The 13,105-nt window shown below is 35.9% G+C and overlaps 1 protein-coding gene across 3 annotated transcripts in view; it reads left to right on the top strand.

The window, feature by feature from the left end:
- The window catches only part of LOC136850746 (ETS domain-containing protein Elk-3-like), a 266,856-nt gene that overhangs the window by 125,138 nt on the left and 128,613 nt on the right, over positions 1 to 13,105 (top strand). The window lies entirely within an intron of this gene.

Here is a 13,105-nt window from a genome sequence, read left to right as displayed (position 1 = left end):
TTATTATTATTATTATTATTATTATTGCCACAACAGTGCTCTGAGCTATAGATAAACCTACACCTAATTTCCTAATGAAGTGGCAACGCGGTTTTGTTATTTATACACATCATAATATAATGTGTATAAATAACAAAACCGCTTTTTTTCATTTCAGCAATTCAGGGGGTGCGAGAACTGACTGCTGGTTTGAAAGGGGTGCATACATTGAAAAAGGTTATGAACCACTGCCTTACGACAACAGTAACACTTCTAATTCTATTTTCATTTACCTTACAGCAACAGTATTTACCTTAAAGAAACAGTGACACTTCAAACGTTCTGTTTTTTGTTTTCCTTCAAGCAACAGTAATGGTTCTAAGGTTCTATTTTTAATTACCTTAAAGGAACAGTAACAATTCTGAGGTTCTGTTTTTATTTACCTTAAAATAACAGAAACAGTTATAAAGTTCTGTTTTTTTATTTACCTTAAAGCAACAGTAACTGTTCTAAGGTTCTGTTTTATTTTCCTTAAGGCAACAGCAACAGTCTTAGGTTCTGTTTTTATTTACCTTGAAGCAACAGTAACAATTCTAAGGTTCAGTTTTTTATTTAGTTTTAAGTAACATTAACAGTTCTAAGGTTCTGTTTTTGTTATTTACCTGAAAGCAACAGTAACAGTTCTCAGGTTCTGTTTTTTTTTTATTTACATCAATGCAACAGTAACAGTTCTAAGGTTCTATTTTTTTTTCTTTAAAAAACAGCAGTAACAGTTCTAAGATTCTGTTTTTTTATATTTCTTAAAACAACAGTAACAGTTGTAAGGTTGTTTTTTATTACCTTAAGGCAACAGTAGCAATTCTAAAGTTCTGTTTTTTATTTTATTAAAGCAACATAACAGTTCTAAGGTACTGTTTCTTAGTTACCCTAAAGCAACACTTAACAGTTTAAGGTTCAGTTTTTATTTACCTTAAGGCAAAAGTAACAGTTCTAAAGTTCTGTGTAAACAACAGTAACAGTTCTAATGCTCTGGTTTTAATTTATCTTAAAGCAACAGCAACATGCTAAGGTTGTTTTTTTTCATTTACCTTAAAGCAACAGTAACAGTCCCACGATTCTGTTTTTGTAACTGACCTTAGGGCGACAGAAACAGTTCTAGGGTTCCGTTTTTTATTTATCTTGAAGCAAGAATAACAGCTCTAAAACTTTTTTTATTTATCTTAAAGCAAATGCAACAGCTCTAAGGTTCTGTTTTGAATTTATCTTGAAGCAACAGTAACAGTTCCAGGCTTCTGTTTTTGTAACTGACCTTAGAGAAACAGTAACAGTCCTAAGGTCCAGTTTCCCATTTACCGCAAACCTGGACTTGCGTCCATTTGTCTACGAATGCAAATTCTCTTCAGTTCAAGGAAGGTTACAACGGCGCCTTGAGTGTAATTCTTCCAATGCCGTTCTGTTGGCTTCAACTGCTAACTTTATAAGGTAATGAATCTTGCTCCAGACTTCTCTGTTCTGTTTTCTCTTCTTTTTTCCCACACTTGGGCATGAGTTGATGTGGAAGGCTTGCTGAATAAGTCAGTCATCCTGTTTTTGTGTGTTTCAAAGACTCTTGGTGTGTTTTACTGTGAACGGTGATGATAAGGATGATTCTCTCTCTCTCTCTCTCTCTCTCTCTCTCTCTCTCTCTCTCTCTCTCTCTCTCTAATGTAAAATGATACAATGATAACGAGAAGGAAAAAGTGTGTATTGAGTAATAATAATAATGATGATCTCTCTCTCTCTCTCTTCTCTCTATATATATATATATATATATATATATATATATATATATATATATATATATATATATATATATATATATATATATATATATATATATATATATATTTATTATTTTATAAAATGTTATATATATATATATCTATCTATATATATATATATATATATATATATATATAATAGAGAAATGAGAGAGATAGAGAGAGAGAGAGAGAGAGAGAGAGAGATCATCATTATTATTATTACTCAAGAAAAAATATACACACTTTTTCGTTCGCGTCATCATTATTGTATTATTTTACTTCATAAACTAACTCTTGCGTTACGGGAGCACTAAATAGGAAAGAAAATTAACTCCTACCACTGTTTTAGCTGGCGCACTGAGATATTTGAATTTGGAAGAGATTTCTGTTAACAATTTCCGTTTCCGGCTATGTACATCATATTTAGGTACTAAAAATATGTATGTCTGTAATATATATATATATATATATATATATATATATATATATATATATATATATATATATATATATATATATATATATAATTTTTAATTACATTTAGTGAAATTATGTGTGGATAAGTCATAACATTAAGAATATAGGAATATGCATACCAGATCGCTCTTATTATGCACATATTTCGCACTTGCATTGTTGAAATGCCCATCTTAATTTTCAGAGGGCGCCTAGCCCATGTCTAATAAGTAGACGTTCTTGTAAATTCTCTCTCTCTCTCTCTCTCTCTCTCTCTCTCTCTCTCTCTCTCTCTCTCTCTCTCTCTCTCTCTGCCATTTACTTCAAAAGTATTTGCCGTGTCACTGGCGAAGAAAATTGAGAAGATGGTGGCATGACAGTGAGAAAAGGGCTGTTGGAGGGAAGGAGAACTGTGGGGAGCGCAGGGGAATCAAAATTGACCTTCGTCAAAATTTGGGAACATCTAGATGGTCCATTACCTAATTCGACTTCCCTGTGGATATTATTCCGTGATTGTTGCTCTATTGACTTGTGGGTCTCATTATAACCCTGCCGTTTGCAACAACTTGCTGAGGTCTGTTGCAAGTGTCAGAAGGGCATGGAATTTAAAAGGTCTGGGTGTTGACCCTACGGTCTGCCCTCCGTTTCTTTTATCTTTATTTTATTTTTTTTTATTTTATTTTGCGAATTCTCATGCAAGAGACGATGATTTCATGACTGACTCCTCCGTCTTCCTGTCAACTCGTTTCTTTTGAGAACGATCTGTTTGGTTTACACTGTTTTAATAACCTTTTAGAGTTCTCTGGCATTGTGGGGATTTAGTGAATAAATTGATTTTTATGGTTTTCAGTTGCCGAGGTTTGCTGTGGGATTTTTGACGTATATTTTGATATAAATTGGGCTATAAATGTTGCATGACTTTTTTTTTTTTAATTTAGAATAATTTCCCTTGTGTTTTACTTAAATTTTTATCTATCTTTTCATTAATTTGTTAAATTATTTGTTTCTTTTCTAATTCTTATCTCTTCTTTCTGTGTTTTCTATTACCTTCTGTTACTTCTTTATAATGAACGCCATAGTCTTTGGAAGCCTGAATTTCAAGTCAGTGGTCCCTGTGGGTTTGTTCATCTGCTGAATAATGATAATAATAATATAATAATAATAATAATTTTATTTATATTTTGACTCAGTTATTTCTTGGTTTAGACGTTTATCGGAAATGAAATGCATCTGTTTAATCATTTGTTTATTTGTTGATCAGTGCTGAGCTGTGCTTTGTTGTGCTGTGCTGTGCTTTGTTGTGCTGTACTGTGCTGTGCTGTGCTTTGTTGTACTGCCCATTCTCTCTAAAATCTCGCGTGTGGTCCACCGTCGACTTTTAAACAGTGGACAGCCGAAATAAAAAAAAAAAAACCGCAGTTCGTTCGTGCTTTGCGACCTCCCTCATCTTCCCACGGACACTAATTCGTGTTTACGCCAGTTTTCTCGTCCAGGGATCTCCCAGTGTGGATAGATTAGGCAAAAAAAAAAAAGTGAAAGACAGAAAAAAAAAACAGTAAAGTGAATTTAGAGGAGAGAACACAAGCCCAACACTTCATTACTTCCTTGTGAGGTCTAACGATAATGGACTTGCCGATGATGATGTCTCTCTCTCTCTCTCTCTCTCTCTCTCTCTCTCTCTCTCTCTCTCTCTCTCTCTCTCAGGGCTCATTTTGGTGTCACTGAACCGATTATTTTCTTTTCAGGAGATCATCCCCAAGTCATATTTTGATGATGCTGGGCACTGAATAAAACTGTTTTTTAGTGATAGCTACAGATACAATGATGCGGAGGTTTATAATGATGATGATGAAGGACATATTTTTATTATAAACTTAAATGAATGCGAAGATTAAAAAAGTTTCGCAGTTCACTTAAGCCATTTCAACATATTTTAACCATATTATTATATGCCGTTTTTGTTTTTTAATAAGATGCCCATTCAGCCGAAGCCTAGGGAATCTGTTCTGCTCACTAGCTCGGTATAGTGACTTTCTTTCCTTGTACGGCCAGGCTTCGGAAATTTTGCTTCGTCTCGGTTTTCCCTGACTGATAATAATGTTCCTTCCTTCAAGAGGCAGCTCTGTCGCACTTGATTGTTGTTCATCCCATTGACCTCTTCTCCCTCTTCACGAATTAACTCTAAACTTGAACAGCTTCTTCCTTGTTTTCTCTCTTCTTTATCATCTTATATGCGCATTCACGCACGTGAGCAATTATTCTTTTTTCTTTTCCAACATGTATGTATAAATAAAAATAAAATCCACGAAGAAAAGGGGAAACAATGGAGTACTGCAAGGCCTTTCGACTTCTTGTCCTTTACTTAGCAGACTCAAGACAAAATCTTGTCTTTATTTATATATTCATCACGTTCCATATTTGCGTGATTCAGTTATACGTATGTATCTAATTCATCCGTCATTGTTGTTGTATGATTTTCTTGTCTCCACGTGCATTCAAGTTTCCTTGTAATAACTGTATCCATCGTACATGCGTATATACAGTGCATAGATTTAATCTTCGTGCATATGTATTATGTATGCATGTAATCTCATGATGTAGTTCACCCCTCTTTGTTCTTCGTAAGTTATTCTTGTCTTCATGTGTATGTAAGTATTCTTGTAGTACTGTATCCATGTTGCATACATATGTATATACGGTTATTTAATCTTTGTGTATACAGTATTATGTATGTAATGCCATGTTAGTCTTGTCCTCATGTGCGTGTAAACTCTCTTGTGATATCTGTATCCATCTTTTATGCATATGTATGTACGTATAATGTATGTATGTATGTGTGTTTGTATATATGTATGTATATAATACCATTTTGTTCAGCATCCCTCCTTGTTCGTCGTTTGTTAATTTGTGTCTTCATGTGTATGTAAGCTTTCTTGTATTCATTTTGCATCCATAATATGTATATACGTTTATTTGATCTTTGCATGCATGTGTATCCTTTGATCCATTGTATACTTATGTATGAATGTGAATGCAGCGCTTCGCTTTTCTCCTCCTCTTTGAAGATTCCTGCAGTTTCCTGCTGCCACATTCTTTAAAGGATTAAGAAGGAAGCCCATGACGATGACTGTCTGGATACTGACTGCAACAAAGACTTACTAATGACAGCAATAGCTTTTCATTTTCTCATTAAGAGGGCCAGACTGATGCTTCTCTCTCTCTCTCTCTCTCTCTCTCTCTCTCTCTCTCTCTCTCTCTCTCTCTCTCTCTCTCTCTCTCTCTCTGTCTTTATTATTATTATTATTATTATTATTATTATTATTATTATTATTATTATTATTATTGAAGAATGGAAATTACATTAATTTGATCATCTAGATATATTGAAACCACAGAGATACATAGAACTGATATGTACTGTATCAAACTTCAAATGGCTTTCCAAAATAGAATAATTCCTTTTAAATTTCCACCCAACATTACTACTACTATTACTACTGTAACTAAAACTGATCAATGTTAATGATTATAATTTTGACTTCTCATAATATCATGAACATACGAAATAGATAATAAAACACTCAATAGCTCGTGGGCTGAGTAGGATCCCGACAGGCCTTTGTAAACCTTTTGATATGTTCGGACAACAAAGTTATTGAGTGTTCTGTTATCTGTTGCGTATGTTCATGATATCGTGAGAAGTCAAAATTATCATCATTGTCATTAATAATTTTTAGTTATAGTAGTAATAATATTGGTTGTATTTGTAATGATGACAACACGCTCATAACCAGGTTCATTCAAGGATTTATGCGGAATTCTTCAATATCTCTGATGTTTCCATTAAGTATTTCGTAGTGTAGATACAAAAAAAAAAAAAAAACACTTTTACCGTAGACCAGCATGTATAAATGCCTTTAAAAGTGTCGTTGTCACCAAGGCTATTGTATTTGGTTGCTAAATAACGGCCACAGAATTGGATAATGTAGTGTTTTCATTTCGGTGTTTGTCATTTTTCCAAAGATTGGTCCTAGAGACTGTGATAGAATGTATCATCAAAGCAAGAATTTATATATATATATATATATATATATATATATATATATATATATATATATATATATATATATATATATATATATATATATACGTGTGTGTGTTAGTTTGTTTGAGTTTGTGTGTAATTGTATGCGTGTGCTTTGGGTTTTTAAATCCTGGGATAAGTGAGGCAATCAACCTAGTTAACTTATCTTCCCCATACCGAAAAAAACACAAAACAGGAAGACATAAAAATGCTGAGATTTTCCCAGATGGAAGTGATAAGTCTGCCACTTGGAGGTTGTAAGTCAGAAGCTCTCAGATTTCATTTTTTACAGTTAAACACCATTTTTTCCCTAATATTTACATGCCACCGGTTCTGGACGAAAACGCACACATACACACGCAAACACTCACACGAATCCTTATTATTGCAAGAGAGAATGGACGACCTGTTTGTTTTTCAGCCTCTGGCATGTTTGTGCGAGGTCCCCGTAACGATGCACAAACACTCGCCGAGGCGTAGGTGTCTGTGTGTGTGTGTGTATGTATGCGTGCGTGCTCACGGGTATCCAGGGACCATATTTATGACGTCATACGTCTTCATAATTTGCCTTCGAGTCGGCTTTGCCGTCGTGTTCTTCAGTTTGTCGTCCCTTTTCTCTCTTCTTCTTCTTCTTCTTCTTCTTCTTCTTCTTCTTCTTATAATTTTCTCTTGTAGTTTGTTCGTCCTCATCCGTGTTGCCGCTTTCTTGACTTTATTACGATCTTCTTTCGGTTCTTCAATTCTATTAGTTTCATTCTTTTTGTTTTTATCTTGACTTTCGTTCTTTTAGTTTATGTTTGTCTTGAATTTCGTGTTTTTAGTTTATTTTTATCTTGACTTTCGTTCTTTAGTTTATGTTTAGCTTGACTTTCGTTCTTTTAGTTTTTTAGGAAGACTTTCTTTCTTTTAGTGTTTTTAGTCTTGACTTTCGTTCTTTCAGTTTTTCATGTTTACTTTCTTTTAATTTTTTATTTTGACTTACGTTCTGTTAGTTTTTATGTTGACTTTCGATCTTTTAGTTTTTCGTTTTGCCGTACTTTGTTTTAGTATTTTTTATTTTGACTTTCGTTCTTTTAGGTTTTGTGTTGATTTTCGTTCTTTTAGTTTTTTTATTTTGCCTTACGTTCTTTTAGTTCTTTATGTTGACTTTCGTTCTTGTAGTGTTTTATGTCTGACTTCGTTACTCTTCCTAGCTTCTTCTTCTCCTTCTTCTTGGCAATTATACTGACGATGAGTAGTGTCTTTGGCCTGACTCCAAACACACTCGGTGTCTCTTTAACTCTCTCGCGCCGTCTTCTTTTAAGACTCGAGTAAGAACTCGAAGACTCGAGTAATAACTCGTCCTTTATTGTTCCTCTTTGCCGCGAGTTCGAAGGACGACGCTGACAGGTTTAGGTGGATTTGGAATCTCTCTCTCTCTCTCTCTCTCTCTCTCTCTCTCTCTCTCTCTCTCTCTCTCTCTCTCTCTCTCTTGACTCTGTACATGGGATTGAAAATAAACGTGACCTTTTGTTTATGAAGTGAAACGTTTCGCTTACATTGTACGAAGCGACCACTGTAATTTCTATTTTACTGATATGTGTTGGTAGGCATTTTGAAATTCTGTTATTATTATTATTATTATTATTATTATTATTATTATTATTATTATTATTATTATTATTATTATTAGCCTTAATATACTGAGTGAATATCCCACCCTGCATTATTGCAATTGTATTTTTAATATAAATTCATGAGAAATTTGCCATACTGTTTTCGTTATCTAATGATGTCATTTGAGAGTAAGATGACTGTAGCACTTAATGATAAACAGATTCTAGTTATGAGTTATTCTGGAAATCTTTTAGAATTTTAAGAGTTACACGACTCAGTAATTTAATTATAATTCCTGTAATGTGAATAACCATGTTATTTTCGTTTTAAATTTGTTTACGACTCATTAGGACTCATGCGCACAAGTGGACGAGTGTTGCGGATAACTTTATATTGTACTTTTCCGTAAAAAGACAATTATAGTAATTTATTTCCACAATTATACATGTAATGTATATATTTCGGGTATGATACCACCGGGGTCTAAGCGATGTCAGGCAGGGCAGCCGATCGAGACCACAGGTCTACCCCAAAGCCAAATCAAAAAGTCCATCGTGCTTACCCCATACAAAAATGCGTTAAAAAGAAGAAGAAGAAGAAGTATGTATATGTATATATATATATGTATACATACATACACAGAGAAAAGCATAACACCGGTTACCGCCACGTCCATTTTTATCTGCTGATGAACTCCCTGAGCAAATTAACGTCCAGTATATTAATCAACCACTTCATATACTTATTCTTGAGGACCATCAGCAGTGCTGCCCCAAGCCTGCACGTTTATACTGCTGCTTTTGCCTCTGTCCTCCGGTATACGAAGATTCTTCTTCTGTTCTAACCCCTTTCACTTGTTCTTTCTCATCCTTCTTCCCCACACTTCCGACTTGTGCATACTTCAGCATTCCATTTTCCCCCATCCTTTCCACGCGAACAAACCACAGCTTAAAATCATTCTTATGTAATTTTTCAGCTTTTGAACACATGCGGTATTTACATCTCTGCGTTTATCATCCTTTTAATCCTTCTTACTCGAGATGTACTAGCAAATAGTTCACCTCAAAAGCTTTTTCCATTTTCCTCTAATTCGTAATCAGCATTCACACTCAGCAGCTCTTTCATAAATTGAATAATATTGGCAATAGAGATTCCTCTTTTATTCTAAGCTACTTCCTTCTCTCATACTCCCTTACTTGTTTTTTTTTATTTATTTTTTTTGGCTTCCAATTACTCCTGTTGCCTTTGTCTTGCTGGCATTTATTTTTAATTTTATTCTTCTACAGACACTTTCAAACTCTTTACCAGACTCTGCCGCTTCTGCTCGCTATCGTATCAGCCCAACATTCTCAGTTTGTGGATTGTTTTCTTATCCCTAAACTTTGCACTTACATCTGCGTTTTCCTATTGTAGTTTTCTTTTTGTAGTACTTCATTTGAAATATTATACAGCAATGGACATATAACACACCCTTGTCTTAGGCCATCTATGTATTATACCAAACCTGTCACCTTCCATCATAAGCTTCATAACACACACACACACAGACAGATAGATAGATAGATAGATAGATAGATATATACGAGTGCGTGTGTACATTTGTCACTGCATATCTGTCTTGTTGTGATTCAGAGATTCCTTCTGGGAAATCCTCTACGTGATACACTGACAAAAAAAAGGGGGGGGGGGGGGGCGACAGAGTGGACCAACCACGAAAGCACTTCGTCGCTCCAGCCAGGAACTTAATACGGCCATCAAGGCGCGGCTATGAAAGCAGGTGGGAGGACTTTGTTAATGGATATATACATTGACGTAACGCAAACAAAGAAGAATGCGCAGCAGCTGAGAACAGCAGTCAGCAACAGCAGCAGTATATACAGCAGCAGAGCAGAAGCAGGAGTTTTTGATGGCACGCCTTGTGTGTTGTGTTGTTGTCCAGTGATAGCTTTAGGGCACCGCATCCGAGGGATGAAATCCTACGAGAGCGTCTTCCCCCCCTCATCCATTAGCGGGATAAAAAAGGATGAAAACAAGTGTCGCTCCGGAGTCCGGCAACGGCGTTTAGAGGAATCTTCAGTTACTTGCTAACTCGGCTGTCTTTCGGGACTTCATACATGGGACTTCATTTATGGCCTGGTGCCCCTCACACCAGATTGCTAAGCCTTGTGGGAAGGCTCCGGAATTCTCTCAAGGTCCAGCAGCCTCCAGCTTGCAAGAGACATAAGTCACGTAGTGCAAGCATCAAAATGAGGCCTGCAAATATTTTATTAATATTAAAATAGTTTAACCAGACCACTGAGCTGGCTATCAGCTCTCATAGGAGTGGCCCGAAGGATATGAAGAAATGCCAGGTCTAGGCCAGAGGCCAACATGCAAATATAAATACAGTAACACTTTAACACTTCAACTTACATACCTCAGCTTAGCGGAATTCTGTGTTTATCAGCTACCAAATTATGATTATTTTTCCCTATGCTACCATTTCAAATGCGGTACATTTTCAGTTATATATCTATTAAATTTACTGTTAAGTGTAAGGTACAGGTTAGCTGAGGTTAGGAACAATGCGGAAATGCTGATAGCTGTAAGATATCTGCAAAATATTCAAGTGCGGGGTCTTTGCTGCTTAATGGACTTCGTTACTTATCAAAAAGGCCAAACTTCCCCCCCTCCCCCCAAGTGTCTGTTAAGGTGCTACTGTATTCGGGATATTTGCTAAGCTTTGTATGCAGTGTTACATGAAACATTAGCTGTTAAGTAAGTCAGCCCACTTTGTTTTAACTCTCTCTCTCTCTCTCTCTCTCTCTCTCTCTCTCTCTCTCTCTCTCTCTCTCTCTCTCTCTCTCTCTCTCTCTCCTCTGTATGTGTGTGTGTGTGTGTGTGTGCGTGAAATCTTTTGTCATTGTAGCCAGCCTCGGGAAACGAGGTCGACATTGATAAATGTTTCTCTTGGTTTTTTTAATCTCTCTCTCTCTCTCTCTCTCTCTCTCTCTCTCTCTCTCTCTCTCTCTCTCTCTCATTTTCCCTTTTGGAAGACTCCGTGGCACCTCCGCTTCCTGTAAATCGTTTACTTTTATGGAAATGGACCGTCGTGGTAAATTCGCTATTGTTTTCGTTTTCAGCCCATTTGCTCATTTCCCGTCATGTGCTCTCTTCAGAATTTGTTTGTGTGTGTGTGTGTGTGTGGACTCCTTTGTGGGAATTGTTAAATATAGTTTCGTTTATGTTTGTTTCGTTGTCTTGTTCGAGTTCTTGTGTTTATATTTGTTCTTTGATCTCGTTTTTATCGTTCACTTATCATGTGTTTTCCTGTCTTTAGGTTTTAAGTTTTCTGTAAAAGAAAACTATTTTGCCGGCTTTGTCTGTCCGTCCGCACTTTATTCTGTCCGCACTTTTTTCTGTCCGCCCTCAGACCTTAAAAACTACTGAGGCTAGAGGGCTGCAAATTGGTATTTTGATCGTCCACCCACCAATCATCAAACATACCAAATTGCAGCCCTCTAGCCTCAGTAGTTTTTATTTCATTTAAGGTTAAAGTTAGCCATGGTCGTGCATCTGGCAACAATATAGGCCAGGCCACCACCGGCCCGTGGTTAAAGTTTCATGGGCCGCGGCTCATACAGTATTATACCGAGACCACCGAAAGATAGATCTATTTTCGGTGGGCTTGATTATACGCTGTAGCGGCTGTACAGAAAACTCGATTGCGATAAAGAAACTTCGGCGGCGCATTTTTTACTTGTTTATTTTATGTTTTTCAATTTTAAGTGGAAGGTTTTACTTCAAGAAACTTGACTTCACCGTAGGTTCTCTTTGAGATGTAGCATGGAAAATATTCGCAAAGTCTCTCTCTCTCTCTCTCTCTCTCTCTCTCTCTCTCTCTCTCTCTCTCTCTCACACACACACACACACACACACACACACACACACACACACACACAATTCTAAACCATTTTCATTGAAATAGATAAATTGCCAACACTTTTTTCCATGCTCATATTTTCATTATATTCCCTCGGTCACACCAACAACCACACTCTAATGACTTTCTAAGTCTAATTCACATTACGACAGATTTTATTACATGTACCCATACTGTCAAAAACGTTGGCATTGTGAGGAAGGGTTGAGACGTCCGGCCCATATCCTGGGACGTTACGTACTGTACCTGTCCTAAGGCCTGGTAGGTTTTGATGTTGCATATAGTACAATAGAAACATACCTATTTTTATTATACATATATATATATGTATAATATATATACGTTGCCAGTTTGTATTAATGTATGGTATGATTTAAATAACATGTATTAATGTATTTCTGTGATTGGTATTGTTACCAGTGTTAATATAAGTTCGTTTATAAATAATCACTTAAATGTCAGTCACTAAGTAAATTTTCCTTGCGCCTAAACTTCAGTACTTGTACGGGACAATTCACTATATCTTCTTGACATTTTTATGTTGGTATCCATCGATCACATATAATGTTCTTGCCGATGACCTTTCTCAGTTCAGAAGCCCAATGGGACTTAATACTACATGACCTACTGGTTTTAGGACACCAAGTGTCATATATCTAACCTTGGATTATTTCGTTCAAAATATACGACAATTATAATACTGATAGATTGATTTTATTAACTAAATCTTTTTAACCCTCCGTATAAATTTGTTTCCTATTTATTAGAGACTTAATATAGGTATCATGTAATCATAGTAAGCAATTCCTTCATTGTTGCTTAAAAAACATCTGAGAGAAGACTACTGTACAGTAGCGTATGGTTCTGAAGCGCGGTGCCAAAAAAGTTGTGTGAAATTTCACTCTCTCTCTCTCTCTCTCTCTCTCTCTCTCTCTCTCTCTCTCTCTCTCTCTCTCTGCTTATGCAGTTTGTCTTGCACTTCACATTTTTTGTTTCCCCTCACTACTTCTCATTCTCCTCACTGCTTTCTTTCTATCGTCTTTTTCTCCTGCTTCTTACCCTATACATTTTTGTTTCCTATGTCTCTTATTCATTTCGTTGTTTTTAATTTGCATACATTATCATAATTCTTTTCCTTCTTTACTCGTGATTACTTTCCTTTTGTTACTCAGTTGATTCTATTTTTGTCCATTTCTTCTTATATTGCGTTTGTCATGTTAAATTATTGTCTTTCCGCTCCTACTCCTTTTCCACGAAGACCTTTGT

Source organism: Macrobrachium rosenbergii, chromosome 22, assembly GCF_040412425.1.
Source record: "Macrobrachium rosenbergii isolate ZJJX-2024 chromosome 22, ASM4041242v1, whole genome shotgun sequence".
In the NCBI taxonomy this organism is placed as follows: domain Eukaryota; kingdom Metazoa; phylum Arthropoda; class Malacostraca; order Decapoda; family Palaemonidae; genus Macrobrachium; species Macrobrachium rosenbergii.
This window is presented reverse-complemented; position numbering and strand designations above follow the sequence as displayed.